Raw genomic sequence first — 19,921 nt, forward strand, 5'->3', positions numbered from 1 at the left:
GCACCACTGGGGATGCAGTGCAGTGAGTCCAGAGAGTGCACTGGCACCACTGGTGATGCAGTACAGTGAGTCCAGAGAGCGCAAAGGCACCACTGGGGATGCACTGCAGTGAGTCCAGAGAGTGCACTGGCACCACTGGGGATGCAGTGCAGTGAGTCCAGAGATTGCACTGGCACCACTGGGGATGCAGTGCAGTGAGTCCAGAGAGTGCACTGGCACCACTGGGGATGCACTTCAGTGAGTACAGAGAGTGCACTGACACCACTGGGGATACAGTGCAGTGAGTCCAGAGAGTGCACTGGCACCAACGATGATGCAGTACAGTGAGTCCAGTGAGTGCAATGGCACCACTGGGGATGTAGTGCAGTGACTCGAGAGAGTGCACTGGCACCACTGGTAATGCAGAGCAGTGAGTCCAGAGAGTGCACTGGCACCACTGGGGATGCAGTGCAGTGAGTCCAGAGAGTGCACTGGCACCACTGGGGATGCAGTGCAGTGAGTCCAGAGATTGCACTGGCACCAGTGGGGATGCAGTACAAGGAGTCCACAGATTGCACTGGCACCACTGGGGATGCAGTACAGTGAGTCCAGAGAGTGCACTGGCACCACTGGGGATGCAGTACAGTGAGTCCAGAGAGTGCTCTGGCACCACTGGGGATGCAGTGCAGTGAGTCCAGAGAGTGCACTGGCACCACTGGGGATGCAGTGCAGTGAGTCCAGAGAGTGCACTGGCACCACTGGGGATGCAGTGCAGTGAGTCCAGAGACTTCACTGACACCACTGGGAATGCAGTGCAGTGAGTGCAGAGAGTGCACTGGCACCACTGGGGATGCAGTGCAGTGAGTCCAGAAAGTGCACTGGCACCACTGGGGATGCACTGCAGTGAGTCCAGAGAGTGCACAGGCACCACTGGGGATGCAGTGCAGTGAGTCCAGAGAGTGCACTGGCACCACTGGGGATGCAGTGCAGTGAGTCCAGAGAGTGCACTTGCACCACTGCGGATGCACTGCAGTGAGTCCAGAGAGTACACTGGCACCACTATGGATGCAGTGCAGTGAGTCCAGAGAGTGCACTGGCACCACTGGAGATGCAGTGCAGTGAGTCTAGAGAGTGCACTGGCACCACTGGGGATGTGTCCAGTGAGTCCAGTGAGTGCATTGGCACCACTGGGGATGCAGTGCAGTGAGTCCAGAGCGTGGACAATCACCACTGGGGATGCAGTGCAGTGAATCCATAGAGTACAGTGGCACCACTGGGAATGCAGTGCAGTGAGTCCAGAGAGCTCACTGGCACCACTGGGGATGCAGTGCAGTGAGTCCAGAGAGTGCTCTGGCACCACTGGTGATGCAGTACAGTGAGTCCAGTGAATGCACTGAAACCACTGAGGATGCAGTGCAGTGAGTCCAGAGAGTGCACTGGCAGCACTGGTGATGCAGTACAGTGAGTCCAGTGAGTGCACTGGCACCACTGGGCCTGCAGTGCAGTGAGTCCAGAGAGTGCACTAGCACCACTGGGGATGCAGTGCAGTGAATCCTGTTAGTACACTGGAACCACTGGGGATGCAGTGCAGTGAGTCCAGAGAGTGCACTGGCACCACTGGGGATGCAGTGCAGTGAGTCCAGAGAGTGCACTGGCACCACTGGTGATGCAGTACAGTGAGTCCAGTGAATGCCCTGGAACCACTGGGGATGCAGTGCAGTGAGTCCAGAGAGTGCACTGGCAGCACTGGTGATGCAGTAAAGTGAGTCCAGTGAGTGCACTGGCACCACTGGGCCTGCAGTGCAGTGAGTCCAGAGAGTGCACTGGCAGCACTGGTGATGCAGTAAAGTGAGTCCAGTGAGTGCACTGGCACCACTGGGCCTGCAGTGCAGTGAGTCCAGAGAGTGCACTGGCACCACTGGGGATGTGTCCAGTGAGTCCAGAGAGTGCACAGGCACCACTTGGGATGCAGTGCAGTGAGTCCAGAGAGTGCACTGGCACCACTGCGGATGCACTGCAGTGAGTCCAGACAGTGCACTGGCACCACTGGGGATGCAGTGAAGTGAGTCCAGAGAGTGCACTGGCATCATAGGAGATGCAGTGCAGTGAATCCAGAGAGTGCACTGGCAACACTGGGGATGCATTGCATTGAGTCCAGAGAGTGCACTGGCACCACTGGGGATGCACTGCAGTGAGTCCAGAGAGTGCACTGGCACCACTGGCGATGCAGTGCAGTGACTCCAGAGAGTGCACTGGCACCACTGGGGATGCAGTGCAGTGAGTCCAGAGAGTGCACTGGCACCACTGGGGATTCAGTGCAGTGAGTCCAGAGAGTGCACTGGCACCACTTGAGATGCAGTGCAGTGAGTCCACAGAGTGCACTGGCACCACTGCGGATGCACTGCAGTGAGTCCACAGAGTGCACTGGCATCACAAGGGATGCAGTGCAGTGAGTCCAGAGAGTGCACTGGCACCACTGGGGATGCACTGCAGTGAGTCCAGAGAGTGCACTGGCACCACTGGGGATGCAGTGCAGTGAGTCCAGAGACTTCACTGGCACCACTGGGAATGCAGTGCAGTGAGTGCAGTGAGTGCACTGGCACCACTGGGGATGCACTGCAGTTAGTCCAGACAGTGCACTGGCACCACTGGGGATGCACTACAGTGAGTCCAGAGAGTGCACAGGCACCACTGGGGATGCAGTGCAGTGAGTCCAGAGAGTGCACTGTCACCTTCGGGGATGCACTGCAGTGTCTGCAGAGAGTGCCCTGGCACCACTAGGGATGCAGTGCAGTGAGTCCAGTGAGTGTACTGGCACCACTGGGGATGCACTGCAGTGAGTCCAGAGAGTGCACTGGCACCAATGAGAATGCACTTCAGTGTGTCCAGAGAGTACACTGGCACCACTGGGGATGCAGTGCAGTGAGTCCAGAGAGTGCACTGGCACCACAGGGGATGCAGTGCAGTGAGTCCAGAGAGTGCACTGGCACCACTGGGGATGCAGTACAGTGAGTCCAGAGAGTGCACTGGCACCACTGGGGATGCAGTGCAGTGAGTCCAGAGAGAGCACTGGCACCACTGGGGATGCACTGCAGTGAGTCCAGAGAGTGCACTGGCACCACTCGGGATGCAGTGCAGTGAGTCCAGAGAGTGCACTGGCACCACTCGGGATGCAGTGACGCGAGTCCAGAGAGTGCACTGGTACCACTGGGGATGCAGTGCAGTGAGTCCAGAGAGTGCACTGGCACCACAGGGGATGCACTGCAGTGAGTCCAGAGAGTGCACTGGCAGCACTGGGGATGCAGTGCAGTGAGTCCAGAGAGTGCACTGGCACCACTGGGGATGCGGTGCCGGGAGTCCAGAGAGTGCTTTGGCACCACTGGGGATGCACTGTAGTGAGTCCAGAGAGTGCACTGCCACCACTGGCGATGCAGCGCAGTGAGCCTAGAGAGTGCACTGGCACCAATGGGATGCGGTGCAGTGAGTCCAGAGAGTGCACTGGCAGCACTCAGGGTGCAGTGCGGTGAGTCCAGAGAATGCACTGGCACTAATGGGTTTGCAGTGCAGTGAGTCCAGAGAGTGTACTGGCACCACTGGGGATGCAGTGCAGTCAGTCCAGTGAGTGTACTGGCACCACTGGGGATGCAGTGCAGTGAGTCCAGAGAGTGCACTGGCACCATTGGGGATGCACTGCAGTGAGTCCAGAGAGTGTACTGGCACCACTGGGGATGCAGTGCAGTGAATCCAGAGAGTGCACTGGCACCACTGGGGATGCACTGCAGTGAGTCCAGAGAGTACACTAGCACCACTGGGGAATGCAGTGCAATGAGTCCAGTGAGTACACTGGCACCACTGGGGATGCAGTGCAGTGACTCCAGAGAGTGCACTGGCTCCACTGAGAATGCACTTCAGTGAGTCCAGTGAATGCACTGGAACCACTGGGGATGCAGTGCAGTGAGTCCAGTGAGTGCACTGGCAGCACTGGTGATGCACTACAGTTAGTCCAGAGAGTGCACTGGCACCACTGGGCCTGCAGTGCAGTGAGTCCAGAGAGTGCACTGGCACCACTGGGGATGCAGTGCAGTGAGTCCAGAGAGTGCACTGGAACCAACGATGATGCAGTACAGTGAGACCAGTGAGTGCAATGGCAGCATTGGGGATGTAGTGCACTGACTCGAGAGAGTGCACTGGCACCACTGGTGATGCAGTGCAGTGAGTCCAGAGAGTGCACTGGCACCACTGGGGATTCAGTGCAGTGAGTCCAGAGAGTGCACTGGCAGCAGTGGGGATGCAGTGCAGTGAGTCGAGAGAGTACACTGGCACCACTGGGGATGCACTGCAGTGAGTCCAGAGAGTGCACTGGCACTACTGGGGATGCAGTGCAGTGAGTCCAGAGAGTGCACTGGCACCACTGGGGATGCAGTACAGTGAGTCCAGAGAGTGCACTGGCACCACTGGGGATGCAGTACAGTGAGTCCAGAGAGTGCTCTGGCACCACTGGGGATGCAGTGTAGTGAGTCCAGAGAGTGCACTGGCACCACTGGGGATGCACTTCAGTGAGTCCAGAGAGTGCACTGACACCACTGGGGATGCAGTGCAGTGAGTCCAGAGAGTGCACTGGCACCACTGGGGATGCAGTACAGTGAGTCCAGAGAGTGCACTGGCTCCACTGGGGATGCAGTGCAGTGAGTCCAGAGAGTGCACAGGCACCACTGGGGATGCAGTACAGTGAGTCCAGAGAGTGCACTGGCACCACTGGGGATGCACTGCAGTGAGTCCAGACAGTGCACTGGCACCACTGGGGATGCACTACAGTGAGTCCAGAGATTGCACTGGCACCACTGGGGATGCAGTGCAGTGAGTCCAGAGACTGCACTGGCAGCACTGGTGATGCAGTACAGTTAGTCCAGAGAGTGCACTGGCACCACTGGGGATGCACTTCAGTGAGTCCAGAGAGTGCACTGGCACCACTGGGGATGCAGTGCAGTGAGTCCAGAGAGTGCACTGGCACCAACGATGATGCAGTACAGTGAGTCCAGTGAGTGCAATGGCAGCACTGGGGATGTAGTGCAATGACTTGAGAGAGTGCACTGGCACCACTGGGGATGCAGTGCAGTGAGTCCAGAGAGTACACTGGCACCACTGGTGATGCAGTGCAGTGAGTCCAGAGAGTGCACTGGCACCACTGGGGATGCAGTGCAGTGAGTCCAGAGAGTGCACTGGCAGCAGTGGGGATGCAGTGCAGTGAGTCGAGAGAGTACACTGGCACCACTGGGGATGCAGTGCATTGAGTCCAGAGAGTGCACTGGCACTACTGGGGATGCAGAGCAGTGAGTCCAGAGAGTGCACTGGCACCACTGGGGATGCAGTGCAGTGAGTCCAGAGAGTGCACTGGCACCACTGGGGATGCACTGCAGTGAGTCCAGAGAGTGCACAGGCACCACTGGGGATGCACTGCAGTGAGTCCAGAGAGTGCACTGGCACCACTGGGGATGCATTGCAGTGAGTCCAGAGATTGCACTGGCACCACTGGGGATGCAGTACAGTGAGTCCACAGAGTGCACTGGCACCACTGGGGATGCAGTACAGTGAGTCTAGAGAGTGCACTGGCACCACTGGGGCTGCAGTGCAGTGAGTCAACAGAGTGCACTGGCACCACTGGGGATGCAGTACAGTGAGTCCAGAGAGTGCACTGGCACCACTGGGGATGCAGTGCAGTGAGTCCAGAGAGTGCACTGGCACCACTGGGGATGCACTGCATTGAGTCCAGAGAGTGCACTGGCACCATTGGGGATGCACTTCAGTGAGTCCAGAGAGTGCACTGACACCACTGGGCATGCACTGCAGTGAGTCCAGAGAGTGCACTGGCACCACTGGGGATGTGTCCAGTGAGTCCAGTGAGTGCACTGGCACCACTGGGGATGCAGTGCACTGACTGCAGAGAGTACACTGGCACCACCGGGGATTCACTGCAGTGAGTCCAGAGAGTGCACTGGCACCACTGGGGATGCAGTGCTGTGACTCCAGAGAGCGCACTGGCACCACTGGGGATGCAGTGCAGTCAGACCAGTGAGTGCACTGGCACCACTGGGGATGCAGTACAGTGAGTCCAGAGAGTGCACTGGCACCACTGGGGATGCACTGCAGTGAGTCCAGACAGTTCACTGGCACCACTGGGGATGCCCTGCAGTGAGTCCAGAGAGTGCACTGGCACCACTGGGGATGCAGTTCATTGAGTCCAGAGAGTGCACTGGCACGACTGGGATGCACTGCAGTGAGTCCAGAGAGTGCACTGGCACCACTGGGGATGCACTGCAGTGAGTCCAGAGATTGCACTGGCTCCACTGGGGATGCAGTACAGTGAGTCTACAGAGTGCACTGGCACCACTGGGGATGCAGTACAGTGAGTCCAGAGATTGCACTGGCACCACTGGGGATGCAGTGCAGTGAGTCCACAGAGTGCACTGGCACCACTGGGGATGCAGTGCAGTGAGTCCAGAGAGTGCACTGGCACCACTGGGGATGCAGTGCAGTGAGTCCAGAGATTGCACTGGCACCACTGGGGATGCAGTGCAGTGAGTCCAGAGAGTGCACTGGCACCACTGGGAATGCAGTGCAGTGAGTCCAGAGAGTGCACTGGCACCACTGGGGATGCAGTGCAGTGAGTCCAGAGAGTGCACTGGCACCACTGGGGATGCAGTGCAGTGAGTCCAGAGAGTGCACTGGCACCACTGGGGATGCAGTGCAGTGAGTCCAGAGAGTGCACTGGCACCACTGGGGATGCAGTACAGTGAGTCCAGAGAGCGCAAAGGCACCACTGGGGATGCACTGCAGTGAGTCCAGAGAGTGCACTGGCACCACTGGGGATGCACTACAGTGAGTCCAGAGATTGCACTGGCACCACTGGGGATGCAGTGCAGTGAGTCCAGAGAGTGCACTGGCACCACTGTGGATGCAGTGCAGTGAGTCCAGAGAGTGCACTGGCACCACTGGGGATGCACTTCAGTGAGTACAGAGAGTGCACTGACACCACTGGGGATACAGTGCAGTGAGTCCAGAGAGTGCACTGGCACCAACGATGATGCAGTACAGTGAGTCCAGTGAGTGCAATGGCACCACTGGGGATGTAGTGCAGTGACTCGAGAGAGTGCACTGGCACCACTGGTAATGCAGAGCAGTGAGTCCAGAGAGTGCACTGGCACCACTGGGGATGCAGTGCAGTGAGTCCAGAGAGTGCACTGGCACCACTGGGGATGCAGTGCAGTGAGTCCAGAGAGTGCACTGGCAGCAGTGGGGATGCAGTGCAGTGAGTCCAGAGAGTGCACTGGCACCACTGGGGATGCACTGCAGTGAGTCCAGAGAGTGCACTGGCACTACTGGGGATGCAGTGCAGTGAGTCCAGAGAGTGCACTGGCACCACTGGGGATGCAGTGCAGTGAGTCCAGAGAGTGCACTGGCACCACTGGGGATGCACTGCAGTGAGTCCAGAGAGTGCACAGGCACCACTGGGGCTGCAGTGCAGTGAGTCCAGAGAGTGCACTGGCACCACTGGGGATGCACTGCAGTGAGTCCAGAGATTGCACTGGCACCAGTGGGGATGCAGTACAAGGAGTCCACAGATTGCACTGGCACCACTGGGGATGCAGTACAGTGAGTCCAGAGAGTGCACTGGCACCACTGGGGATGCAGTACAGTGAGTCCAGAGAGTGCTCTGGCACCACTGGGGATGCAGTGCAGTGAGTCCAGAGAGTGCACTGGCACCACTGGGGATGCAGTGCAGTGAGTCCAGAGACTTCACTGACACCACTGGGAATGCAGTGCAGTGAGTGCAGAGAGTGCACTGGCACCACTGGGGATGCAGTGCAGTGAGTCCAGAAAGTGCACTGGCACCACTGGGGATGCACTGCAGTGAGTCCAGAGAGTGCACAGGCACCACTGGGGATGCAGTTCAGTGAGTCCAGAGAGTGCACTGGCACCACTGGGGATGCACTGCAGTGAGTCCAGACAGTGCACTGGCACCACTGGGGATGCACTACAGTGAGTCCAGAGATTGCACTGGCACCACTGGGGATGCAGTGCAGTGAGTCCAGAGAGTGCACTGGCACCACTGGGGATGCACTGCATTGAGTCCAGAGAGTGCACTGGCACCACTGGGGATGCAGTGCAGTGAGTCCAGAGAGTGCACTGGCACCACTGGGGATGCAGTGCAGTGAGTCCAGAGAGTGCACTTGCACCACTGCGGATGCACTTCAGTGAGTCCAGAGAGTACACTGGCACCACTAGGGATGCAGTGCAGTGAGTCCAGAGAGTGCACTGGCACCACTGGGGATGCAGTGCAGTGAGTCCAGAGAGTGCACTGGCACCACTGGGGATGTGTCCAGTGAGTCCAGTGAGTGCATTGGCAGCACTGGGGATGCAGTGCAGTGAGTCCAGAGCGTGGACAATCACCACTGGGGATGCAGTGCAGTGAATCCATAGAGTACACTGGCACCACTGGGAATGCAGTGCAGTGAGTCCAGAGAGCTCACTGGCACCACTGGGGATGCAGTGCAGTGAGTCCAGAGAGTGCACTGGCACCACTGGGGAAGCAGTGCAGTGAGTCCAGAGAGTTCAGTGGCACCACTGGGGATGCAGTGCAGTGAGTCCAGAGAGTGCACTGGCAGCACTGGTGATGCAGTACAGTGAGTCCAGTGAGTGCACTGGCACCACTGGGCCTGCAGTGCAGTGAGTCCAGAGAGTGCACTGGCACCACTGGGGATGCAGTGCAGTGAGTCCAGAGAGTGCACTGGCACCACTGGGCCTGCAGTGCAGTGAGTCCAGAGAGTGCACTGGTATCACTGGAGATGCAGTGCAGTGAGTCCAGAGAGTGCACTAGCACCACTGGGGATGCAGTGCAGTGAATCCTGTTAGTACACTGGAACCACTGGGGATGCAGTGCAGTGAGTCCAGAGAGTGCACTGGCACCACTGGGGATGCAGTGCAGTGAGTCCAGAGAGTGCACTGGCACCACTGGTGATGCAGTACAGTGAGTCCAGTGAATGCCCTGGAACCACTGGGGATGCAGTGCAGTGAGTCCAGAGAGTGCACTGGCAGCACTGGGGATGCACTGTAGTGAGTCCAGAGAGTGCAATGAATGCAGTGCAATGAATGAGAGTGCGTCTGAATGCAAGTCAGACGCTTTAATTAAGGTAAAGCCTCCCTAGACAGATGGGCTTCGATCCCTCAAAACTCTAGTTAACAGCTAAATGCCTAAACCAATTGGCTTCTGCCTACAAAGACCCTGACGCACCCTAGTGCGCATCGATGAGCTTGCAACTCAACATGAATTTCACTACAGAGCCGATAAGAAGAGGAATTAAACCTCTGTAAAAAGGACTACAGCCTAACGCTTCAACACTCAGCCATCTTACCCGTGACCTTCATCAACCGATGACTATTTTCCACTAACCATAAGGATATTGGCACCCTGTACCTCATCTTCGGGGCATGAGCAGGAATAGTCGGCACCGCACTCAGCCTATTAATCCGCGCAGAACTAGGATAACCAGGAACTCTCCTAGGCGACGACCAATTTTACAATGTAATCGTTACCGCTCACGCCTTTGTAATAATCTTCTTTATAGTCATACCCATCATGATCGGAGGATTCGGCAACTGATTAGTCCCCCTCATAATCGGTGCCCCCGACATAGCATTCCCGCGAATAAACAACATAAGCTTTTGACTCCTCCCCCCATCATTCCTCCTACTACTAGCCTCATCCACTGTAGAAGCTGGCGCCGGCACAGGCTGAACTGTCTACCCTCCCCTAGCAGGTAACCTTGCCCACGCCGGAGCTTCAGTAGACCTGGCTATCTTCTCACTCCACTTAGCCGGTATCTCCTCCATCCTTGGGGCCATCAACTTTATCACCACAGCCATCAACATAAAACCCCCCGCACTCTCACAATACCAAACCCCACTATTTGTCTGATCCGTACTAATTACCGCCATCCTACTCCTTCTATCACTCCCCGTACTCGCCGCCGGTATTACAATATTACTAACTGATCGAAACCTAAACACCACATTCTTCGACCCCGCTGGAGGAGGAGACCCAATCCTGTACCAACACCTATTCTGATTCTTCGGACACCCAGAAGTCTATATTCTGATCCTACCGGGGTTCGGAATCATCTCACACGTAGTCACGTACTACTCAGGCAAAAAGGAGCCCTTCGGCTACATGGGAATAGTCTGAGCCATACTATCCATCGGCTTCCTAGGATTCATCGTCTGAGCTCACCACATGTTTACAGTAGGAATAGACGTTGATACCCGAGCCTACTTTACATCAGCCACTATAATCATTGCCATCCCTACCGGAATCAAAGTATTTAGCTGACTAGCCACCCTGCACGGAGGAACAATCAAATGAGACCCCCCCCAATACTATGAGCTCTAGGATTTATCTTCCTATTTACCATCGGAGGATTAACAGGAATCGTTCTTGCAAACTCTTCCCTGGACATCGCCCTGCACGACACGTACTACGTAGTTGCCCACTTCCACTACGTCCTATCCATAGGCGCCGTCTTTGCCATTCTAGCAGGATTTACTCACTGATTCCCACTACTCACTGGGTTTACCCTACACCAAACATGAGCAAAAGCCCACTTCGGGGTAATATTTACAGGAGTAAACCTAACGTTCTTCCCCCAGCACTTCCTAGGCCTAGCAGGAATACCCCGACGATACTCGGACTATCCCGACGCCTACACACTATGAAACACCATTTCCTCCATCGGCTCCCTAATCTCAATAGTAGCCGTAATCATACTAATATTCATCATCTGAGAAGCCTTTTCGGCCAAACGAAAAGTCCTACAACCAGAACTAACTACCACAAACGTTGAATGAATCCACGGCTGCCCTCCCCCATACCATACTTTCGAGGAACCGGCCTTCGTCCAAGTACAAGAAAGGAAGGAATCGAACCCTCACATGCTGGTTTCAAGCCAACTGCATTAACCGCTCATGCTTCTTTCTTATGAGACGTTAGTAAACCAATTACATAGCCTTGTCAAGACTAAATCACAGGTAAAAATCCTGTACATCTCATGTGGCCAACCACTCCCAACTAGGATTCCAAGACGCCTCATCACCCATCATAGAAGAACTCGTTGAATTCCACGACCACGCCCTAATCGTTGCCCTAGCTATCTGCAGCCTAGTTCTCTACCTTTTAGCCCACATACTAACAGAAAAACTCTCGTCCAATGCTGTAGACGCCCAAGAAGTAGAGCTGATCTGGACAATCCTACCTGCTATCGTCCTGGTACTCCTCGCCCTCCCATCCCTACAAATCCTCTACATAATGGACGAAATCGATGAACCAGACCTCACCCTAAAAGCCATCGGCCACCAATGATACTGAAGCTACGAATACACAGACTTCAAAGACCTATCCTTCGACTCCTACATAGTGCCCATCCCAGACTTACCCAACGGCCACTTCCGACTGCTAGAAGTTGACCACCGCGTAGTTATCCCAATAGAATCCCCCATCCGCGTAATCATTACTGCAGGAGACGTACTCCACTCCTGAGCAGTCCCAACGCTCGGAGTTAAAACAGACGCAATCCCAGGCCGACTAAACCAAACTTCATTCATTACCACCCGGCCTGGGATTTTTTACGGACAATGCTCAGAAATTTGCGGGGCTAATCACAGCTACATACCCATTGTAGTAGAATCAACCCCACTCCCACATTTCGAGGCCTGATCGTCCCTTCTATCATCATCCTAATCATTAAGAAGCTATGCAACAGCACTAGCCTTTTAAGCTAGCCAAAGAGGGACTTCCCCCTCCTTAATGATATGCCACAGCTTAACCCCGCACCATGATTTTCAATCATAATTATAACCTGATTAACCCTAGCACTCCTCATCCAACCAAAACTACTAGCCTTCACCACAACCAACCCCCCATCAAATAAGACCTCCCTCACTACCAAACCCACACCATGATCCTGACCATGAACCTAAGCTTCTTTGACCAATTTTCCAGCCCCAATCTATTTGGCATCCCCTTAATCCTACTATCCCTACTCTTCCCAGCCCTACTATTCCCGTCCCCAAACAACCGATGAATCAACAACCGCCTTTCTACTATCCAAACATGACTCCTTCACCTAATCACAAAACAACTAATAGTCCCACTCAACAAAAATGGCCACAAATGAGCCATAATATTTACATCCCTAATAATCATACTTCTTACAATCAACCTTCTAGGCCTCCTTCCATATACATTCACCCCAACCACCCAACTATCTATGAACATAGCCCTAGCCTTCCCACTATGGCTCGCCACACTACTAACAGGCCTACGAAACCAACCATCAGCCTCTTTAGCCCACCTATTACCCGAAGGTACCCCTACACCCCTAATCCCCGCACTAATCCTGATCGAAACAACCAGCCTACTAATCCGCCCCCTAGCCCTCGGAGTCCGCCTTACAGCCAACCTTACAGCAGGACACTTACTCATCCAACCCATCTCTACAGCCTCCATTGCATTAATACCCACCCTTCCTGCAGTATCCATCCTAACAATAATCATCCTACTACTCCTAACCATCCTAGAAGTAGCAGTAGCCATAATCCAGGCCTACGTCTTCGTGCTCCTTCTAAGCCTATACTTACAAGAAAACATCTAATGGCACACCAAGCACACTCATACCACATAGTTGACCCAAGCCCTTGACCAATCTTCGGGGCAGCCGCCGCCCTACTCACAACCTCAGGATTAATCATGTGATTCCACTACAACTCATCCATACTACTAACCCTAGGCCTCATCTCAATACTCCTAGTAATACTCCAATGATGATGAGACATTGTACGAGAAAGCACCTTCCAAGGCCATCACACTCCCACAGTCCAAAAAGGCCTACGATACGGCATAATCCTTTTCATCACATCCGAAGCATTCTTCTTCTTAGGGTTCTTCTGAGCGTTCTTCCACTCGAGCCTGGCCCCAACCCCAGAACTAGGAGGCCAATGACCCCCAACAGGAATTAAACCACTCAACCCGATAGAAGTCCCCCTACTAAACACAGCCATCCTACTAGCCTCAGGCGTTACCGTAACGTGAGCCCATCACAGCATCACAGAAGGAAACCGAAAACACGCCATCCACGCCCTAACCCTAACGATCCTCCTGGGATTCTACTTCACAGCCCTACAAGCAATAGAATACCACGAAGCCCCATTCTCAATCGCCGATAGCGTCTACGGATCTACCTTCTTCGTTGCCACTGGATTCCACGGACTCCACGTAATCATCGGATCCTCCTTCCTGACCGTCTGCCTCTTCCGACTGATCAAGTTCCACTTTACATCAGACCACCACTTCGGATTCGAGGCAGCAGCCTGATACTGACACTTCGTAGACGTCATCTGACTATTCCTCTACATAACCATCTACTGATGAGGATCTTGCTCTTCTAGTATATTAATTACAATTGACTTCCAATCTCTAGAATCTGGTATAAACCCAGAGGAGAGCAATGAACGCACTCATGTTCATATTCGCCCTATCATCAATCCTAAGCGCCGCCCTAACCGCATTAAACTTCTGACTCGCCCAAATAAACCCCGACTCAGAGAAACTCTCACCGTACGAATGTGGATTCGACCCACTTGGATCTGCTCGATTACCATTCTCAGTCCGATTCTTCCTCAGTAGCCATCCTGTTCGTCCTATTCGACCTAGAAATCGCCCTCCTACTCCCCCTGCCATGAGCCGTCCAACTCCAATCCCCCCTAATGACCCTCACCTGAACTGTAGTGATCCTCCTTCTCCTAACACTCGGACTGGCCTACGAGTGAATTCAAGGGGGCCTAGAATGAGCAGAATAACAGAAAGTTAGTCTAACCAAAAAGATAGCTGGTTTCGACCCAGCAGATTACAGCCAACCCTGTAACTTTCTTATGTCGCCCCTACATTTAAGCTTCTACTCAGCCTTCATTTTCAGCGGACTAGGACTAGCCTTCCACCGAACCCACCTAGTATCCGCCCTACTATGCCTTGAAAGCATAATATTATCGATATTCGTAGGCCTATCAATATGATCCATCGAAAACCAAGTCTCCTCATTCACCATGGTACCAATTCTCATGCTAACCTTCTCAGCGTGTGAGGCGGGCACAGGCCTGGCCATCCTAGTAGCCTCCACCCGCACACATGGCTCCGACCATCTACACAACCTAAACCTCCTGCAATGCTAAAAATCATCCTACCCACAATCATACTTCTTCCAACAGCCCTGCTGTCTCCACCAAAATTTCTATGGACTAACACCACCTTATACAGCCTCCTAATCGCTGCCCTAAGCCTACAGTGATTAATCCCAACCTACTACCCCTACAAATTTTTATCCAACTGAACAGGAATTGACCAAATCTCATCCCCCCTCCTAGTACTATCCTGCTGACTACTCCCACTCATAATCATAGCAAGCCAAAACCACCTGCAACAAGAACCCCTACAACGCAAACGAATCTTTATCTCAACCTTAGTCGCAGTCCAGCCATTCATCCTACTAGCCTTTTCCACCACAGAACTAGCACTATTTTACATCTCATTTGAAGCAACCCTCATTCCCACCCTAATCTTAATCACCCGATGGGGGAACCAACCAGAACGCCTAAGCGCTGGCATCTACCTGCTATTCTACACGCCAGTAAGCTCTCTACCCCTGCTAATCACAATCATACACCTATACGTGAAAATTGGCACCCTGCACCTGCCAACCCTACAACTAACCCACCCAACCCTATCCACCTCATGGACAGGAATACTATCAGGTCTAGCACTGCTCATAGCATTCATAGTAAAAGCCCCACTATACGGCCTACACCTCTGACTGCCAAAAGCCCACGTAGAAGCACCCATCGCAGGCTCAATACTCCTCGCCGCCCTACTACTAAAGCTAGGAGGATACGGAATTATACGAGTCACTCTATTTATGGGCCCACTGTCCAACCTCCTGCACTACCCCTTCCTAACCCTGGCCCTATGAGGCGCCCTAATGACTAGCTCAATCTGCCTACGACAGACAGACCTAAAATCACTAATCGCTTATTCATCCGTTAGCCACATAGGCCTAGTTATCGCCGCAGGAATAATCCAAACCCACTGATCATTCTCAGGGGCAATGATGCTAATAATTTCCCATGGACTAACTTCCTCCATACTATTCTGCCTAGCCAACACAAACTATGAACGTACGCACAGCCGAATTCTACTACTCACACGAGGCCTACAACCTCTCCTACCACTCATAGCTACCTGATGATTGCTGGCCAATCTAACAAACATAGCCTTACCCCCAACAACAAACCTCATAGCAGAGCTAACCATTATAATCACCTTATTCAACTGATCTGCCTTCACGATCATCCTAACAGGAATCGCAACCCTACTAACCGCCTCCTACACCTTATTCATACTACTAATGACCCAACGAGGCTCAATCCCCTCCCACATCACATCTATGCAAAACTCAACCACGCGAGAACACCTGCTCATAACACTCCACATTATCCCAATATTCCTCCTAATCCTCAAACCCGAACTGATCTCCGGAATCCCCTCATGCAAGTATAGTTTAAACCAAACATTAGACTGTGATTCTAAGAATAGAAGTTCAAACCTTCTTACCTGCCGAGGGGAGGGTTTAACCAACAAGAGCTGCTAACTCTTACATCTGAGCCTAAAACCTCAGCCCCCTTACTTTTAAAGGATAACAGCAATCCACTGGTCTTAGGAACCACCCATCTTGGTGCAAATCCAAGTAAAAGTAGTGAACCCCACACTACTAATCAACTCCCTCACACTACTCACGCTGACAATCCTCCTAACCCCAATCATCCTGCCATTTCTATTTAAAAACTTTAAAAACACCCCACAAGCCACCACCCGCGCTGTTAAAACCGCATTCCTAATTAGCCTAGCCCCTACAACCGCATTCATCTACTCGGGAGTAGAATCTGTCACCTGCCACTGGGAGTGAAAATTCATTATAAACTTTAAAATCCCCCTGAGCCTAAAAATAGACCAATACTCAATAACATTTCTTCCAATCGCCCTATTTGTAACATAATCAATCCTACAATTCGCCATATGATACATGGCCTCAGAGCCGTACGTAACAAAATTTTTCACCTACCTACTGACATTCCTAGTCGCCATACTCCTCCTAACAACCGCAAACAACATATTCCTCCTATTCGTAGGCTGGGAAGGAGTACGAATCATGTCCTTCCTTCTCATCGGCTGATGACAAGGCCGAGCAGATGCCAACACCGCCGCCCTACGAGCCGTAATCTACAACCGAATCGGAGACATCGGACTGATCCTGAGCATAGCATGACTAGCTTCAACATTCAACACCTGAGAGATCCAACAAGCCGTACACCCCCACCAAACCCCAATCCTCCCCCTCATAGGATTAATCCTCGCAGCCGCAGGAAAATCCGCCCAATTTGGACTCCACCCATGACTGCCCGCAGCAATAGAAGGCCCCACCCCAGTATCAGCCCTACTGCACTCCAGTACCATAGTAGTAGCCGGAATCTTCCTGCTCATCCGCATGCACCCCCTGCTAGCCACCAACCAGACAGCCCTAACTGCCTGCCTATGCCTAGGTGCTCTATCAACCCTATTCGCTGCCACATGCGCCCTAACCCAAAATGACATCAAAAAAATCATTGCTTTCTCAACATCCAGCCAACTAGGACTAATAATAGTCACTATCGGACTAAACCTCCCACAACTAGCCTTCCTACACATCTCAACCCATGCCTTCTTTAAAGCCATACTATTCCTATGCTCAGGGTCTATCATCCACAACCTAAACGGAGAACAAGATATCCGAAAGATAGGAGGCCTACAGAAAATACTCCCAGTCACTACTTCCTGCCTAACCATCGGAAACCTGGCGCTGATAGGAACCCCATTCCTAGCCGGATTCTACTCAAAAGACCTCATCATCGAAAGCTTAAACACATCATACCTAAATACTTGAGCCCTACTCCTAACCCTTATAGCCACAGCATTCACCGCAACCTACAGCATCCGCATAACCATCCTAGTCCAAGCTGGACAAACCCGAATCCCCCCAATAGTATCAATAAACGAAAACAACCCACTAATCACCGCCCCCCTAACCCGACTCGCCCTAGGCAGCATTACAGCAGGAATAATCATTACCTCTTTCATCACACCAACCAAAACCCCCCCAATAACCATACCCCTTATCACCAAAACCGCTGCCATCCTCATAACAATCCTAGGAATCATCCTAGCCCTAGAACTATCGAACATAACACACACCCTCACTCACCCCAAACCAAACCCCCTCATAAACTTCTCCTCTGCATTAGGGTACTTCAACCCCCTAGTACACCGATTCTTCTCCAAAAACCTACTAGAAAAGGGACAAAACATTGCCCTACACTTGATCGACCTCTCCTGACTCAAAAAAATAGGGCCAGAGGGCCTTGCTGAACTACAAGTAGCCGCAAGCAAAGCCGCAACCTCAATACACACAGGGCTAATTAAGGCCTACCTAGGATCCTTCGCCCTCTCCATCCTGGTAATAATCCTAATAACACACAGACTCACTAATGGCCCCTAACATCCGCAAATCCCATCCCCTACTAAAAATAATCAACAACTCCCTAATCGACCTACCCGCCCCCTCCAACATCTCTGCCTGATGAAACTTCGGCTCCCTTCTAGCCATCTGCTTAGCCACACAAATCCTAACAGGCCTGCTACTAGCCATACACTACACCGCAGACACTTCACTCGCCTTCTCCTCAGTAGCTCACACATGCCGAGACGTCCAGTACGGATGGCTCATCCGCAACCTCCACGCCAACGGTGCTTCGCTCTTCTTTATCTGCATCTACTTACACATCGGACGAGGCCTCTACTACGGCTCCTACCTATACAAAGAAACCTGAAACACAGGAGTAATCCTCCTACTCACCCTAATAGCAACTGCCTTCGTAGGGTATGTCCTACCATGAGGACAAATGTCAATCTGAGGGGCCACCATAATCACCAACCTATTCTCAGCCATCCCGTACATTGGGCAAACTCTAGTAGAATGAGCCTGAGGAGGATTCTCAGTAGACAATCCAACCTTAACCCGATTCTTCGCCATCCACTTCCTACTGCCCTTCCTAATTGCAGGAATCACCCTAGTCCACCTAACCTTCCTACACGAATCAGGCTCAAATAACCCACTAGGAATCGTATCAGACTGCGACAAAATCCCATTCCACCCATACTTCTCCATTAAAGACAGCTTAGGGCTTACCCTAATAATCACCCCTCTAATAGCACTAGCCCTATTTTCACCGAAACTCTTGGTTCTTGGAATCCTAGTTGGGAGTGGTTGGCCACATGAGATGTACAGGATTTTTACCTGTGATTTAGTCTTGACAAGGCTATGTAATTGGTTTACTAACGTCTCATAAGAAAGAAGCATGAGCGGTTAATGCAGTTGGCTTGAAACCCATCCCCAGTGGTGCCAGTGCACTCTCTGAACTCACTGAAGTGCATCCCCAGTGGTGCCAGTGCACTCTCTGCACTCACTGCACTGCATCCCCAGTGGTGCCAGTGCGCTCTCTGGAGTCACAGCACTGCATCCCCAGTGGTGCCAGTGCACTCTCTGGACTCACTGCACTGCATCCCCAGTGGTGCCAGTGCAATCTCTGGACTCACTGCAGAGCATCCCCAGTGCTGCCAGTGCACTCTCTGGACTCACTGCAGGGCATCTCCAGTGGTGCCAGTGCTCTCTCTGGACTCACTGCACTGCATCCCCAGTGGTGCCAGTGCACTCTCTGGACTCACTGCACTGCATCCCCAGTGGTACCAGTGCACTCTCTGGACTCACTGCACTGCAGCCCCAGTGGTGCCAGTGCACTCTCTGGACTCACTGCACTGCATCCCCAGTGGTGCCAGTGCGCTCTCTGGACTCACTGCACTGCATCCCCAGTGCTGCCAGTGCACTCTCTGGACTCACTGCAGTGCATCCCCAGTGGTGCCAGTGCACTCTCTGGACTCACTGCAGTGCATCCCCAGTGGTGCCAGTGCACTCTCTGGACTCACTGCACTGCATCACCAGTGGTGCCAGTGCACTCTCTGCACTCACTGCACTGCATCCCCAGTGGTGCCAGTGCGCTCTCTGGAGTCACAGCACTGCATCCCCAGTGGTGCCAGTGCAATCTCTGGACTCACTGCACTGCATCCCCAGTGGTGCCAGTGCACTCTCTGGACTCACTGAAGTGCATCCCCATTGGTGCCATTGCACTCTCTGCACTCACTGCACTGCATCCCCAGTGGTGCCAGTGCACTCTGTGGACTCACTGCACTGCATCCCCAGTGGTGCCAGTGCGCTCTCCGGAGTCACAGCACTGCATCCCCAGTGGTGCCAGTGCATTCACTGGACTCACTGGATTGCATCCCCAGTGGTGCCAGTGCACTCTCTGGAGTCACTGCACTGCATCCCCAGTGGTGCCAGTGCACTCTCTGGACTCACTGCACTGCATCCCCAGTGGTGCCAGTGTACTCACTGGACTCACTGCACTGCATCCCCAGTGGTGCCAGTGCCCTCTCTGGACTCACTGAAGTGCATCCCCAGTGGTGCCAGTGCACTCTCTGGACTCACTGCACTGCATCCCCAGTGGTGTCAGTGCACTCTCTGTACTCACTGAAGTGCATCCCCAGTGGTGCCAGTGCACTCTCTGGACTCACTGCAGTGCATACCCAGTGGTGCCAGTGCACTCTCTGGACTCACTGCACTGCATCCCCAGTAGTACCAGTGCAATCTCTGGACTCACTGCACTGCATCCCCAGTGGTGCCAGTGCACTCTCTGGACT

At 53.2% G+C, this 19,921-nt stretch overlaps 2 long non-coding RNA genes across 2 annotated transcripts in view; one reads left to right on the forward strand and one right to left on the reverse strand.

Annotated features, from left to right (window-relative positions):
- The window catches only part of LOC310896878, a 73,453-nt gene extending 61,685 nt beyond the window's left edge, over positions 1–11,768 (forward strand). The window contains exon 2 of the long non-coding RNA XR_014581890.1: positions 11,457–11,768. This is a non-coding gene — a long non-coding RNA (uncharacterized lncRNA). The remainder of the gene's footprint in view (positions 1–11,456) is intronic.
- The window catches only part of LOC310896868, a 368,699-nt gene continuing 358,057 nt past the window's right edge, over positions 9,280–19,921 (reverse strand). Inside the window, exon 3 of the long non-coding RNA XR_014581884.1 lies at positions 9,280–18,402. This is a non-coding gene — a long non-coding RNA (uncharacterized lncRNA). The remainder of the gene's footprint in view (positions 18,403–19,921) is intronic.

The sequence above is a fragment of the Anser anser genome (genome assembly GCF_964211835.1).
Source record: "Anser anser genome assembly, chromosome: 1".
NCBI classification, from domain to species: domain Eukaryota; kingdom Metazoa; phylum Chordata; class Aves; order Anseriformes; family Anatidae; genus Anser; species Anser anser.